Below are 17,621 nucleotides of genomic sequence, written 5' to 3' on the forward strand. Positions count from 1 at the left end.
AGAATTAAACTCCAGTAACGAGCACACGATCCCTTCTCAGCATTGATGTTTTCCAGACTTTTGACAAACTCCTTCCACAATTGAGTGCCATAGTCAACATTGATATCATAGTAGAGACTCATTACCATCGCATAAACTTCCATACGACCCCTGTCAAGACCAACATTTTTCCCTGTTAAGCATCTTAGAAAAATACCAAAGAGAAAGTTCCATATGCAGGGCAAACCAGACTTCCTGAAATCACTGATCTTCTCAAGAGATGGTTGATGTCCCATTTCATTAAACATGAAAATGATTTGGGAATTGATGGGTTTGAAAAATGGAGGTTTATTGGGAATGTTCAAGAACTCAATGAACATTTTCTTCGTAAGTCGAACCCTTTTGTTGTTCATCAGGTTGAATGTAATCACGTCAGTGGCATAGTTGTAGGATGCCGTTAATGCTGCCATGGACAACCATGTCATCGGAACTGAGAAAGAACTAAACATGGCGGTGGACAGTGGAGATCTTTTTAGTGCAACTATCAACATCTTCAATCCTTATGGGTAGGATGAGACATTAGGATCGACTTGATAGTTGGTGCTTTGGATCTTCATGAGAGATTGTGAGAGAACTTCATCAGTGTTGGATTGAGTACCAGCCATTTTTAGGGTTTGAAAAAGATGAAGATGAAGAAGATGAAGAAATTTAGGAGTGTGTTTGTTTGTTCGCGTAACCGTATACAATGATCTTGAACCCCCTTTTATAGGTAACCCGAATCAATTTGAAATTAAAGCGGGATGCATTTAATGATATCCGATGTGGCACCTTGAAAATCGGACCATTACTGCAAAAGGTAACCATGCATCAAAAAGCAATAGTCACTTCTCCTAGAAAATGGGGCAGAATACCATACGTTACGTATACATAGCCTGTCATATCTGCTTTATGGAATTGTAACCGTTATGACCCTTCGCATGGAGGCTAGGCTCTTTTGCTTTTGGGATGAGAAGCGAAGTCATATGCCAGACTTGCGAAATCTTCAGCCTAAGTTGGTATTACTTAGAACCTCAAGGATTTCGTGAGTGCATGTGAGTCAAAGAAATAAGATGAGAAACAAGTTAATTTTTTTTTTTGGAATTTTGTGATGTCAAAAATACAATTTGACACAAAGGTAGTAAAACCCCAGACAAAGGTTGCTTCATTAATCATCACGAGAGATGATCAACAACTTGTGTATGTTCCTGTGAATTACAATCAAATACTTTTTGATAAGTATCAAAGGGCTTCTTTTAAAAAGTGAGTGTTAGGTTGGTTTAAAACTTCATTACATATCAACCTTAACATAAGTGAGAAATTGTAACTGAAATTACTTGTATGACCAGTGTAGTCAGTGACAAGTCTGCTTTTGAAAATATTTATCATGACTAGGATATGCGAATGAAACTCACACTGAAATCATATTCAAAAAAAATTGTTGTACTGGATCTTGTTGGGTAACAAACATCTTGGGTTGCGAATGTTTGATCAAGACCATGCATGCGAAGTGAATATGATTTTGAGTTTCGAATTGTGGTACAGAAACAAAAGTTTCGTCAATTTCTTGAACAATGTTCCCCGTCAATTCCTTAAAGTGTAGGATGTTTGGGTTTCACTTTCATCACGGATTCATGATGTCAGATCATAAACACAAAATTTTTGTATATCTAAGTCTCGATGGGTTTGATTAGAGACCTCTCGGACATACATCTTTGTGTGTGATTTGTGTGAAGAATTTTGTGATGAAAAAGATTGGTTATAAGATCGAATGTACCTCTGTTATTTGTGGACCAAACAGAAAACTCTTAACTCATATGAGAAGAGTAAGGTAGCTCTCTTGACTAATGCGAATACAAGCCTTGTTGGGAAGAAATTTTCATGTGATAATTTCATTAAGGCTTTCTTTTCTCTCACATAGAGTCATATGAGGCTTGAGTCAACATGCTGCAGCATGCTTCTAGGGACATCCTAACTAGTACAAAGTTGAAAGAAATGATACCTTCCCATAGAAACATATAAGCATGACCTCTTCGCATTAAGCCCTGGACTAAACTCAAAACACACAATGCTTAAAGAACAAACAAAAAAATATTTTTGTGAGTTTTGAATTTTTCAAAAATAAAAACATAACAAAATAAAATCTTTTTGGATTTTTGATTTTTCGAAAATGAAAAGAATCAAAATAAAAAAATGTTAAAACACAAAAAGGAACGTTAAACTCAACCTTAGTTATCATGTGTGTGAATGCGAAGAAATGTGGATGCGAAGCCTATGAATGAACAGTAACTTCTGAACGATTCCGACTCAGAGCTATTGAATTGTGACAACCCGAAATTTCCATTTGTACGAACAATATCTATTCAATAGAAGCCAAACCAATTTCAGTAATTTTCGGACTTTTCTGAACAAGTTTGTGTACATTAGGGCTTACACTTTAGGAGATATCAGGAGAGTGGATGCTCCTGAGTTTGTGAAATTTGGACATTTCAAGTTTCATAATGTTACAGTCCAAGTTCGTGAATAAAAATATTTTCTGTCAAAATATTTTAGGACTATAAATAGTTTTCTGAATTAAATTAATTCATTATTCAAAATCCCAGCTAGAGAAAAGCCATTTTCTCTCTGACAGATCTTCGGGTTTTTATCCCAGATTGTGAGTAACTCTTTCTAGTAGTGTTAGAATACATATTAGATGCTTAAAACATGATTTAGATGGCTAAATCATGAGATCTAGGAGTTTACTCCCCAAGGTGTTCTTGGGCAGTAAACTCTCGAAACAAAGCCAAAACTGACATTGGTGCTAGGATAAGGCCTTAGAACATTAGGTATACATGTTAGGGACATGAAAACACACACAAAAACCACCCAAGATTGGGAGTTTACGGCCCAAAACTCTCTTAGGCCGTAAACTCCATTTCCTAGCCTTAAATGGTGATTCGAGGACTTAAGGACTTTAAGACTTGCATCTAGGTTATTTCCCCAAGTAGCTTAAGGTCTTAAACACATCAAATGACACAAATTAAAGTGAGTTTACGGCCCAAAACTCTCCTAGGCCGTAAACTCCATGTAAATGGTCACAAAGGGTGTTTTCATGACACCTAAGGGCCTAGACCTTTACAAGAAAATGTACCCACTAAATGGAAGGACCAAACCACACCAAAATCACCTAAACAAGTGAGTTTACGGCCAAGACATGGTTCTTGGGCCGTAAACTCCTAAAAAGGGCACTAAGGTGTGCCTAAGGCCTTCACATGCTAGGATTAAAAGTCTAGAACACATCCCACTAGTACAAGAGGCTTGAAAGCAACAAAGGAAACACCCCAAGGGAGTTTACGGCCGTAAACTCCAAGGGGAAATGTCCTTGAGGCCGTAAACTCCTATTTGGAGTACTTCTAGACCTTAAACCCTTCCAAGAACATAGCCACTAGGTTAGAATAATTCTAGAAAGCATATGGGACTTCAAAACACACCAAACACACATGGTTGGGAGTTTACGGACGTAAAATCAAGAGTTTACAACCATAAACTCCATGTGTGATGGTTTAAGGAGAGTAAACTCTCTTGTAGGGTCCTTTGGAAACCCTAAACTCAAGTACCCTGTCCCACAATAGCTTAGATGAAGTCCTTACGGCTTAAAACACTTATATAAAGTGTTATCTATGTCTAGGATGTCTTAAACATTATCAATTAGTCTTTTGAGTCTAATTGAGTACATATATGTGTGATTATATGTTCATTAGGATCATAGTGTGTGCACAAGTCCTCGCTTGACACCTAGCCATCCGATACCGTTCAGTTCATTCCAATCACCAACTACAGGTGAGTTCATACCCCTTAATCAATGTTTTAAAGGATTTTAAATGCTTTAATGGGGGGGGGGGGAATACAAGTAGAAAACAATAAGTTATTAAATCAATTTTATGTATTTTATAACTGTGTTTTCACTCAGTAGATTTCACATATTTCAAAGGGAGTCACATGAAATGGTTTTCTATCTTAAAATACTTGGATAACAGAAGTATTAGTTTTGAAATGTATAATGACTTCAAGTCACTTTAAATTATTGTTCAAAACTCCTAGATATCTTGCAAAACCAGTATATTTTACCTTTTTGAATCAAACTATACTTATACGTATATGTTCATTTATATGTTAGAGATTATAGTTTTCATCCTTCGTTCAGTTTCCCGCACCCTGGCGTTGCGAGGGTGCATAAACCTACTTGAACAACCACATACTTTCCAGTTAGCTATCATAGGGATAGTCAGAAGATATCAAACAAGAGTCAGTTCATTCATGAGTCTATACTAATGCCTTACATGATCCATGAGTACACGTACTTAGGATTATATGATACATGAATATGTTTACATATACTTACCTGTTACATGAACATACTTACATGAATACCATACAGGGACACTTCTTCATAGGTGCATTATCCTGTATTTACTTACCTTGGATACTTGAACTTAGATCTAAGAGGATGATTTATTAGTATTTACTGTGTAAATTGTCTTTCCTATCCCCGTTCAATGGGATGTTTCGGCGGGACTTACCATTCCGAACCTCACTGATTAGCACCAGTGGTCGATGACGTCTACGGATGTCTAAGGTAGTCACTTGATTTGTAGTCAGTGACGGGACTAACTATCCCTCTGTCCACTGTTGCAACAGTGGATGAGATGTGAATCTTCGGAGGATCATTAGGTTGACGATCTTCATCAAGAGATCGATACAGGGAATAACCCTCCTTCCATCCTGCTGCTGCTACAGAGGATGAGGGGACACTCTTCGGATGTTCCTTAGGGTCTATCTTTCGCTTCAGCGATGTCGTGTTTGTCTTGGTAATCCAAGACAATAACACTTACATGATTATATTTTCCCTGTTTACTTTATTTTGTGATTACTTTCACATAAACGAGGAGTTAGACTAAGTGCTTTAGTACTAGTCAATAGAAAGGAAAAACTATACTTCATTCATACAAAACATTCGAGTATTGGTAGAAGACTACACTTCATTCATACAAAACATTCGAGTCTTGGTAGAAGACTACACTTCATTCATACAAAACATTCGAGTCTTGGTAGAAGACTACACTTCATTCATACAAAACATTCGAGTCTTGGTAGAAGACTACACTTCATTCATACAAAACATTCGAGTCTTGGTAGAAGACTACCCTTCATTCATACAAAACATTCGTGTCTTGGTAGAAGACTACACTTCATACATACAAAACATTCGAGTCTTGGTAGAAGACTACATTTCATACTTATAGAAAATAAGGGTTTTTCTAGGGATTTCATACTTACCTCAACATTTTCACTTAAAGGTTTACATGGCATTCATAGCAGATTTTCACAAACAAAGCAATGACACTTATATACTTATGAACTCACCAACTTTAAAGCTGATACTCTCTTTCAAAATAACTTGTGTTCTCAGGTCGCTAGTAGACAGGTACGGAGGACAGGTTTTGAGAAGACGGAGCAGTCAAGTCTCGTCTTTTATTTTGATTGTATATTTTTGGTGTCTTATTACAATGAAAGAACACACATGTATAAAACTTTATTTATAATGCAATGGATGATGTTGTTGCTTGTTTATTATATTACACTGTTGTGATACTGTACATGACGCCCTCCACCCCTGAACGTTTCCGCCGTTCGTGGTTTTGGGGTGTGACATGAATGGACCTTTCATTCTTGAATTATTGATTTTGGAATTGAATTCGCATCAATCATTCCCAAACCTGCTAAAATTCTTACAAATGATTTTTCATCAAGAGGTTTAGTAAAAATATCAGCAAGTTGTTCAGTGGTTTTAACAAAATGAATTTCAATATTCCCATCTTCCACATGATCTTTGATAAAATGATATCGAAGAGCAATGTGTTTTGTCTTTGAGTGTTGTACTGGATTATGACAAATGCGAATCGCACTTTGAGAATCACAATACAAAGGAATCTTTTTCATATTGATAGCATAATCACGAAGTTGACTCTGAATCCAAATGATTTGCGAAGTGCAAGCAGCAGCTGCAATGTATTCAGCCTCAGCAGTTGATATAGCAACATAAGTTTGCTTCTTCGATTGCCAACTTACCAACTTTCCATCCAAAAGTTGAAATCCACCACTTGTACTTTTCCTATCCAATGTACATCCTCGTATATCAGAATCTGAAAAAGCTTGAATGAAAAATCCCGATTTCGAAGGATACCAAAGTCCTAACGAAATTGTCCCCTTAAGATAGCGAAAAATATTTTTCACTGCAGTCAAATGAGGTTCTTTGGGATTAGCTTGATATCTAGCACAATTACATACCGAAAACATAATATCAGGTCTACTTGTAGTTAAGTACAATAAAGACCCTATCATGCTTCGATAAAATGTTAAATCAACAGCAGGAGCATCTAACGAAGGAGTTAGTCTTGTTCCCACTGCCATTGGTACTCTTGTTCCCACTGCCATCAGTTTCGTGCTGTTGGTCATTCCAAACTTTTCAAGCAAGTTCTTCGTGTATTTTTCTTGATTGATTAAAATTCCATCCCTGTTCTGTCTTATATTCAATCCAAGAAAATTATTAATTTTTCCCATCATACTCATTTCAAATTGACTCTTCATTAGATTTTCAAATTTAATTGACAATGCTGGGTCAGTTGAGCCAAAAATAATATCATCAACATAAATTTGAACAAGCATAAGATGATTCCCAACTTTCTTGCGAAACAAAGTGGGGTCAACTGATCCATGTTTAAATTTAGATTGTTTTAAGAAATTTGTAAGTGTTGCGTACCAGGCTCTTGGTGCTTGTTTTAACCCATACATTGCTTTGTCTAGAATGTACACATGATCTGGATGTTCCTCATTTATAAATCCTGGTGGTTGTTCAACATAAACTGTTTCTTCAAGTTCTCCATTTAAGAATGCACACTTAACATCCATTTGAAAAACATCAAAGTCTTTGTGAGCTGCATAAGCTAAAAATATGCGAACTGCTTCGAGTCTTGCAACAGGAGCAAATGTTTCTTCATAGTCTATTCCTTCTTGTTGCGAATAGCCTTTAACAACTAGTCTAGCTTTATTGCGAATAATATTGCCATCTTTGTCGGTTTTATTTTTAAAAATCCATTTTAATCCGACAATTGAAACATCAGAAGGTTTAGGAATTAATCTCCAAACCTTGTTTCGTTCAAATTCAGCCAGTTCAGATTGCATAGCAAGAACCCAATCTGAGTGTTCCATAGCATCCTTTACTGTCTTTGGCTCTATTTTCGAAATAAAGACATTAAGCATACACAGTTCTTGGTTCGCATTCAGTACCTCATTTTTTCGCACGAATTTGAGCTCTTGTCAACATACCATCTTGTGGATTCCCAATTACCTGTTCTTTTGGATGATTCCTTGTCCATTTCTCAAGTGGTGGAAAATTAGGATCAAATTCCAATGGTGCATCTTCATACATATCTTCATTTTCAGATCCTGCAACAGAAAAATTATCATTTAATTCATGAAATTCATCATTTTCATCAAGATTAATTTGTTCTGTTGCATCATGCTGCTCCTCATCAGGATTTTCATCTTGATTCTCCCCCTCAAAATGATGATCCTGTTGAATTTGCAAATGCTCCGCCTCAACTTGATGATTCATATTCTCATTCTCCCCCTCGAAAGTTTGCTGTCTGTGTTTATTGTCAATCGTATGCTCCCTCTCCATACGAACTTCAGGCACACTTTCGCAAGATATTGACCTTGTAGTGATTGTTGAATTATCAGTATGTTTTGAGGATTCTGATGTTTGATTATCAGGAGCATTAGTTTCCGCATCAATTTCCCTGTCAGGTATTCCGAAAATTAAGTCATAATCAAAATCATTTATTTCAGAATTATCAATTTGAGTATTTGAATCAACAAGAATTGATTTATTTTCAAATTTACTATCTGTTTGTTTAAGATAGTAATCATCGAATGTTAAATTGAAAGTTTCTTCAACTTTTCTAGTTCGTTTGTTGAGCACTCTGTTTGCAACTGAATTGTGCGAATATCCTAAGAATATGCCTTCATCAGCTTTAGCTTGGAACTTGGACAAAGTATCTTTGAGATTCATTATAAAGCACCTGCAACCAAAAACATGAAAGAATTTGACATTAGGTTTTCTATTTTTTATTATTTCATATGGGGGTAACATTGAATTTTCGATGAATGAATGATCGATTCTGAGTAAAGCATGCAGTAGAAACTGCTTCAGCCCAAAGATATTGAGGTAGATTCGCATATGTTAACATGGTTCTGGCTGCTTCGCATAGAGATCGATTTCTTATTTCAACAACACCATTTTGTTGTGGAGTATATGGTGATGAGAAATTATGCGAAATTCCTTTGCCTGTGAGAAATGAATCAATTGTTTGATTTTTAAACTCAGAACCATTATCACTTTTAATTTTGCGAACACTCTTTTTAAGACTAATCTCAATCTTTTTGATAAAATCAATCATCGTCTGAGCAACTTCAGATTTTAACCTGAGAAAAAATACCCATGTGAATTGAGAAAAATCATCAACAATAACTAAAATGTACCGCTTTTTATTGATTGTAGTAATAGTCGACGGTCCACATAAGTCAGTGTGAAGAAGTTCCAATGGTTCCACGATTTTTGAATCTATCACAATTGGATGACCTTTTCTATGTTGTTTTCCTTGTTCGCAAGCTGCACACAAAGTATCATTGTCAAATTTTAGTATAGGTAAACCTCGAACTAAATCTTCAGTGACAAGTTTGTTAATATTGCGAAAGTTCAAATGCGAAAGTTTTCGATGCCAAAGCCAGCTAACATCATTAGAAGCTTTTGATAGTAAACACACTGCAGGTTTGCCCATGATTGGTTTGATGTCTAGTGTAAACATGTCACAATATCTTTTGGATTTGAGAAGTACTTCATTTGTCTTCACATTTGAAATGATACTTCCTTCTTCATTAAGCATAACTTGATTTCCAGTACCCACAACAAGTTGTGAAACACTAATCAAGTTATGTTGAAGACCTTCAACATAAGCAACCTTGTTAACAGTGAATTGTCCATTTGTGACTTTCCCATAGCCTTTCACTTGACACTTGTGATTATTTCCGAATTTGACTACTCCTGCATTTTCCAAACTTCGATAATCTCGCAAGTTTTCCTTTCTTCCAGTCATGTGACGAGAGCAACCACTATCAATATACCATTTCGCATCATATTGCTCGTCACACATCACCTACATTTATTGAAAAAAATTATGAACCCAAGACTTATTAATGTATTTTTGAACAAATTCGTTGATTTTAAAAACCATGTTTTCACTTTGTCTGTGACACTATCAATTATATCAACATCATCAGATCGAGATATTGAAATATAGTTGTTCAACAGTTTTGGATTTTCATTGAGTTTCATCTCATCTTTCACGACATTCGCAACTTTGATAACTGGTTTCCATTTTTGTACCAGAACTTGCGAATCATAAGATGATGAACTACCAGTGGAAGAGTTATTTGCGAACTTGTCATATGCATTCTTTATTTGTTGCTCTGAAAACTTCCCATTTTGATATTGTTTTCCTTTCCCTCCAAGCCAACGATTGATCATACATACATCAAATTTTCCTTTTGTATACGAAACTTTGGTAGGTTTTGAGACTGAAGGATTTGGAAAATTTGGTTGTTTAGGTGAAAACTTCATTTTTGTTTGAGTTGTGACATTCAAAGTTGATGAATTATTCGTGAATTTGCCAACATTATGAAACTTTTGATTTTTCACAAATTTTTGCAAAGTCTCAAATTTTCGATTGTTGTCATATTTGCAAACAAATTTATAATTATTTTTTATTGGAATTTTGTCAGCAGAATTTATTGGTTTATGAAAACTTGTATCCTTTTGTTTATTTATGCTTTGAAATTTTGATGATTTTGACTTTGAAATTTGTTCTTTTTCAACTTTTGATTTATCATTGGACACAACTTGCCAAAAGATTGCTTTTCTTGCTTTTCTTTTTGAGACATTATTTTCTGTTTAATAATTTCCAACCATCAATTTGAATTCATGAGAATTTAATTTCACTTCAACCTTTGGTTTTTCAACTGTTTCAAAAACTTTGTTTGGTTTTTCACCTTTAACCACCCATTTTTGTGATGATTTTTGTCTTTGAAAAACATAAGAATTTTGAGTTAAATTGTTTTCTACTATGTTTTGATTTGCGAAGAAACCTTCAGTAGTTGACCTTTGATTATCTTTTTCAACCATTTTGTTGAATTCAAGGTTAATTTTCTCAGCATTCCCAGTAGTGACAAAAACTTGATTTGGAAAAATGGTGTTATCAGTGCATATAAAATTTGGATAAACCACAGTGTTAGTTTCCAAATAATGTGCACCTTTGTCACTTAGAATTTTGTCGAATTCTTTTGTATCTCCAAACACTTGATCAACCACAACTCGTGGAGGTATTTCATGTGAATCCTTCACATCTTCTTTGTTTTCACCAGTGTCATCAGACTTCCAGCTTTCAACTTCCACATTATCAAAATTACAATGTTGCGAAGTAGAGGGTTTTTCAATTTCATCTTTGACTATCGAATCAACTATAATTTCTTTACCTTTGATCTTAGATGTGATATTAATGATAGACAATTGAGAACAATCAACCTTTTCTTTCTCTTCAATCTCACTGATTTCACTTAAATTATCTGAATTGTCAATGACATCAGCATAATTATGTTGAGAATCAAGAGTTGAAGTTTCATTTTTCTTTAAAATTTTCACTTGTTCATTCTTTGTCAAACTTTCATTGACAATACTAACCAATTCATCAGCATTCAAAAAGTCATCAATTTTGACAATACCATATGCGAATCTATCATCAGGTATTTTGTCAAATTGAGCAATTGTGTTTTCGCAATCATAAGACACAACATCAACTTTTTTATGATCATATTCAAGAAAAGGTAAAAGTTTCCTATGTTATTCTTTGCTAATGTCAGATGAATGATGTAAAACTGTTAATTTTGCATACAAACGCTTAGCAAAATTACAATATATGTTTCTTTGTGCCAGTAACAACCTAACTTCATTTGCAAGATTGTCCCTATCACAATTTACATTTTTGATTTGTAGTTCAAGTTTGTCTACTCTGCTTCTTTTTATTTCTAATTCTCTTCGTGTCTCACCTAGTTGCATATTTAAATTTTGAGCTTCAGTACTAGCAGACAGAATAACAGAATCAAAATAAGCCATAGTATCATCAAATGAAGTAATTTCAACATCATAAGCAGATAAAGGAATATTAAAAGATTCAAGAATAGCACGTACCTTGGTGGTCATTGGAGATTTGTCTGTGGATTTGGATACGAAGCACCGACCTGAAACATCCTCTTCGCAATTGTCTTCAAAGCTTGCGAACATAGCTCCATGAGTTGGATGCGTCATTTCTTCGTCATCAGATCCTGAAGACCAGATCTGATATGTTTCACTCTCTTCCTCATCAGACTCACCCTTCGCAACTAGTGACATTCCTTTTGTCTTTGCACGCAACTCTTCAATCTTTTCCGAATAGTAAGCTTCATCTTTCACTTTGTTCTCTTTCTCCTCTTTCTTTTGTCACACCCCGAAAACCGAAGGCGGAAACATTTCCGGGGTTGACTCCACATTGAGTATCAAATCCATTGTACATAGTAAGTAAAGTAAATCAACCATTACATTACATATATGAAAGTTTTACATTTGTTTCAAAAGCAAAAGTTATACATGTGATACATAGTATATATAAACAACACGAAACGAGTCTTCTGAGAACTCCGTCTTCGCCAAAAGAGATCGTCGGGTACCTGTCTAATGTGAAACTGAGAATACAAGCGGTTTGAAAATCAACATAAAGCTGGTGAGTTCATAAGCGGTTAGTTTTTCTGAAAATGTACGAGTTCCTTTGGTTTCCTGAAAAAGTGGTTATCCAAGAAAATCCCATATTTTCTTATGTAAAGTTAGTTTCCAAATCCGAAAGTAAAGTAAACGATGTACAATGAAAATATGATTGTTCTTGTGAATTGTAGTTCAGTTGTTTAACTTGTTACACTTTTCTAGTTACGTACTACTGTGACTCAGGAAGAACCCCATGTTCTCCTAACTGTGTGTGTGTGAACTATTATCAATTCTGATTATGTTCGGTGTCCTTCCCAGGAAAACCCCATGTTTCCCTGACTGTGTGTGTATGTATCTTTACCGGTTATGGTTATGTTCAGTGTTCTCCCCAGGAAAACCCCATGTTTTCCTGACTGTGTCTGTGTTGATCTTTACTGGTTCTGGTTATGTTCAGTGTTCTCCACAGGAAAACCCCATATTTTCCTGACTGTGTATGTGTGCCTGACATCCTTGATCGTACATTAGTTTTATTACATACATAAAACTAATAAAAACTCGTGAAGTGTTAATAATCCTGATTGCGAGTCCTTAACCATACTCAGACTGGATATGACTCGGACCATGGCCAGTATCCTTTTTATGACTTTCGTCACCCTTGAACCTTTCGGTTCGGCTGTAGCTAGCAACTAGGTGTGGGATTGTCAGTCCCGTATAGATCTATACACTCAAGCCACGCTCTCCTACGAACGGAGGTTCTAGTTACAGGGTTAGTCCTCCACTATCTCGTGCCATGGAAGTGTTACAAGGACGTGTCTCCAATCTTTAAGATTACTCTTTACTTTTCGACTAGGAAAGTAGTATTTACGACTAGATATGTTCTACGTACCTGTCCTTTACACTCGAGCCTAGGTGTTATCTAATGATGACTGTCCTTTTACACTCGATCCTAGGTGTATTATTAAGGACATTACAGTGATTTGTGTGTTATGATGGTATTTATCTATCACACTCGAACCTAGGTGTATTGTTAAGGACGTACAAATGTTTTATGTTTTCTAATGGTGTCTGTCTTTTACACTCGAACCTTAGTGTTTTATTACAGACATTACAATGGTTTATGTGTTCTATCAGTTTAAATGTGAACAATCAAATGTAAAGTATACAATATAACAAAGTGTAATAAGAATTGAAAATCGGGTTAAAACAAACAACTCTGTAAGTTAAAACAGTTTGTTAAAAGGTTTTCAATTCTTAAAATGTACAATTATGAAACCATTTGACTGAAATCATAAGTTTAAGTACAAGATATTCTTGTACTTTTGCTTGTATTCCCCCCCTGAAAACATTGAAAAACCATTGAAAAAGGGGTAGGGGTATGAACTCACCGGACGCGAAAGTGTGTCGATTTCGGGTGCTAAACGTCGAATCGAGGCCTGATAACACGCGAGGTTCCTATGTAATATGAAATGGAATACAAATATATCTAATTAAATTCATAAACTCTAATTAGATATGAAGTTACACTCCAACGGACGAAAACACCTTAAAACAGGTGTTTGGAGTGATCCGGGTGACATCTACGGACGGGAATTGAAGCGAGGGACTTGGAATTTGAGTTTACTCCCCAAGAGTAAACTCCCTAATGAAGTTTACGGCCTAAACACCCATTCCCCATGAGTTTACGGCCGTAAACTCATGGTGGGGTGGTTTATGGTGTTTAATGGGTCACAAATGGATATTAACACTTGGAAATGCTTGGAATAATTTTACCTAAGGCTTGGATTGAATTAAAATCACCAAATACAACCCTTTAGGGAGTTTACGGCCTTGGCATGGGGCCTATGGACGTAAACTCTCATATCTCCTTGAATAATTGTTTTTAAGGTCCCAAAATTAATCACATGTGATTCTAAAAATTCCTACAAGCCTTGAAATGATTTTTGGACACTAAATGACACACTTTTAGGAGTTTACGGCCATGGAGCATGTTCTATGGCCGTAAACTCTCAAATGAAGAGTTTTGATGTGTTTAAAGCCCTTAAACTATTTTTGGTTGGTCCTATGATTTATTCCAAGGCTTTTGGTGGTGTTGGATGGCTTTCTAACACCTTGAAAATGAGTTTACACCCTTGTATATGGAGTTTATGGCCCAAGAACAAGCCTTGGCCGTAAACTCACACAAACCCTTCAAAATTTATGTTTAAAGTGTTCTAGGTCCATTTCCAATATTCTAAAAGTCATATCTAAGTCTTGTTTGTGTCTTGGAAGGGTTAAAAGGCTTAAAACCCCTTTAAATATGTGTTTACGGCCTAGACACCTTCCAGGGCCATAAACTCATATATAAAGCTTTAAATCATGGTTTGAGGCATTCTAATTCCATTTCATAAAGTCATCTAGCTATATACAAGGTCCAATTGAGGTTTGGAAGGGTTTTGTTGCTCCAAAAACCCCCTTTATATGAGTTTACGTCCTAGGACTGTTCTAGGGACGTAAAATCATGGTAATGGTCCTAATCCATGGTTTGAACTCGAATTTGAAGGCTAGAGAGGTTGCATAACAAATTAGGGAAGGTACCTTGGTGATTTGAAGCCTTAAACTTGAGATTTTTACCCTTAAATCTAGATTGAGGAGAGAGGTTGGAGTGAAAGTTGTAAAATGAAGCAAAAGCTTCAAAATGGAGACTTGGATCACTTTAAATAGTGTCCAAGTTCGGGACACGGTAGAATTCTACCCGATACCGGCGTTAGACGGGGCTTTAGGTCGCACCCGGCCACTTTGCCATAACCCGATATGGTTGATTCTAGAAATGTTCCGATCATTAATATGAGACGTTAGAATGAGTTCTAAGGGTATTAAGACACTTATTAAGTCATAAAATAAAACCCACATTAACGACTTAATAAAAGGTCGGAAACGGAAACGAAATCGGAAACGGCGATTGGATGATCAGAATGAGTCGCGAGAAGGGTTATATTTAAGGATGTGAATTTCGGGTTGTTACATTATCCCCCCGTTAGAGGGAATTTAGTCCCGAAATTCAAAGATTCGAACACAGATCACGAAGTGAAAAGAGATATAAGGATGAATCTACTGCTTCGGGTCTTCAAGCTCCTAAGTGAAATCGGGTCTCCGCTTGACATTTTTGCGAACCCTCACTATCAGGATGTGGCTTTGTTACGCATGGTTAACCTCTCAATCTACGATCTCAATTGATTCATACACGAAGGTTCCGATTTTCATTGGTTTTCATCTCCTCAAAGGAATTTACTAGGGTTTCGTCAGGTCGGCAAGCCTTACGAATAAAGATGCGGAATACCAGATGGTTGCTACTGAGTCCTGAAGATAGCTCGGAGAGGGCTATGGAATCGATTCCTAACGAGGATCTCGAAGAGTCTAAGGTTTCATAAGTTAAGTTTTCCGCACTTCCCAAGACGTACTATGTCTTTCTAGGGTAGAACTTCCAACAAGTGGGTACGCTTTCACATGGCAGAGTAACTAAGGTTCCGATGGTTCTAAGAGAAACTTCTACATGAGTCTACGATTATAGTCGGCGGAACCCAAGAATTTGACAGGTTTCCATGGGTGTTCCCGGTGTCGACTAATTCTTTATTGTTTTAGCTTTTGGAAAGGTTTACGAGTATGACTGTTTTGCTTATCTACATGACCACGAAAATGGTTCGACCGAAGGGCGCCACTACTACCTCGTAGTGATCGTATCAAGCCCTGATTGCTGACTTGCACACATCGTGCTCACTGAGGTTTGGCTACGAGGAAGTTCCCGGGATTAGGTCGATGCGAGACTGGACTACGCGTTCAGAAAGAATTCTTAAGAATTCTTTGGAAACAGCATTGGGAAAGGATTGTAGACTTCTCGTTTCTTGGTGATCACTCGGACGAGAGATACATGGGAAAACTTTTTAAGCTTTGATGCACGAAGATCATGAGAGTCGGGTCGGATGGAAGTTAGTACGAACGACTTTCTCGAAACTAGGAAAGACAGCATGGATGAGGCTCGGTCATTACATGCTAAAGGTGACATCAGAGCATCTCATAAAAAGTTTGCCAATAGGTCGAATGGAAAAAATAATCCCTCGGATTGAAAATACAATTTATGGATACGACACAAGCGTTCTCGTTCTGACATGGTAACCATCTCGAAGATATACATTTTTCGGTTACTCGCAAACGACGGGGTTAGAAAATGTTCCAATGGATGGTTAACGAATTTCTTTCGGTGCTAGAATCGAAAAGAATCACAGGCATATAAATTTAACAAGGGGAAATATACCTGTGGCAACGGTGGGATCGGTGGCTGCCTCCTCTTGTCCTATCGCTAGAACTCTTCCAGTGTTGCCAGGTATTACAGCCTTGGGACAGTTTCGCTTAAAATGTCCAACTTCTCCACAACTATAGCAGGCCCGACCAATGCCTGCTCCGGAGGTTTGACTCGTTGATTGAGTTGGTGTCTTACAGTTTTTTGCCATGTGACCCTTTATGCCACATTTGTTGCAAATTACTTCGATACATGGACCGGAAGGAAGATGATGATAGTTGCACTTGTCACAACTAGGAAGGGTTCCAATATACCTACTAGTAGGTTTTCGAGTTGAGGATCCAACAATAGAAACAGTCGCAGGGGAAGTGGCAGCGTGAACTGCCATCGTTTGCTGTCTCTTAGAAGATTCGTGCGATGTCTGACTTTTCTCTTTCTTCCCAAGTTTTCTTTTCTCCCCACTCCTCACTGTCGGCTCAGGAGTGGTAGTTGTCTCCTCAAAGTCTTCACTATGATCGATTAGGATTTGAGCTAGGCGTTTGGCGCTGTCGTATGTATCCGGCCTTGCGGCTATGACGTTTCCTTTCGTTGGCTGGGTCAGCCCCCAGATGAATCTCTCTAACTTCTTACTCTCCGGGGTAACCATCCCCGGGCAGAGTAGTGCCAAGTCGTCGAACATGGAAGTATAAGTAGTGATGTCGGAACCTTTCATCTTCAAGTTCCAAAGTTCATGTTCTAACTTCTGCATTTCGCCCCGATGGCAGTACTCAGCCAGCAGAAGTTCCTTCATGGCCTCCCAACCCATGGCGTTGGCTACAGGTAAGGTCAGAGATTTGACTCGGCCATTCCACCAAGTCAGGGCTTTGTCGATAAAGGTGCAGGCAGAAAACTTCACCTTGTCTGAATCTAAACAAGCGTAGATTTCAAAGATGGATTCGATTTTCTTGAACCATCGGGTGAGGGAAATGACACCTCCAGTGCCATCAAAGGACGGGGGTTTTGCGTTCATGAAATCCTTATAGGAACCCTCTTTCTGGCGTCCCTGACTGTTTTCTTGGTTTTGGGTTTGGGTACCACCTCCCGAACCACCGGAACCGCCAGAGTTCCATTGAGACATGGCAGCTGCCACTGCGGTTGTAACAGCTGCTTGGAATACTACAGGGTCGATTTGAGGAGGAGGTGGTGGCGGAGGGTTGTTGGTCTTGGAGCTGGGTCTCTTTCTTGGAGGCATCTTGATCTAATGAGATCAAGAAAGAGAGGATGATAAGTCCTCTGAATTGAATCAAGAGATATGACAGATATATGCTGAATAAGCGATAAAGCAGGATAGAGTTATCAAAAGGGAAAATTATCGCCAAGAGAATGATCAAAGAACAATGTATGAACGAGGATTTCTACCAAGGATTGGCTCGAGAAATACTCCCATAGTATTTCATGATTTGT

This window comes from Lactuca sativa, chromosome 7 (genome assembly GCF_002870075.4).
Source record: "Lactuca sativa cultivar Salinas chromosome 7, Lsat_Salinas_v11, whole genome shotgun sequence".
Lineage (NCBI taxonomy): Eukaryota > Viridiplantae > Streptophyta > Magnoliopsida > Asterales > Asteraceae > Lactuca > Lactuca sativa.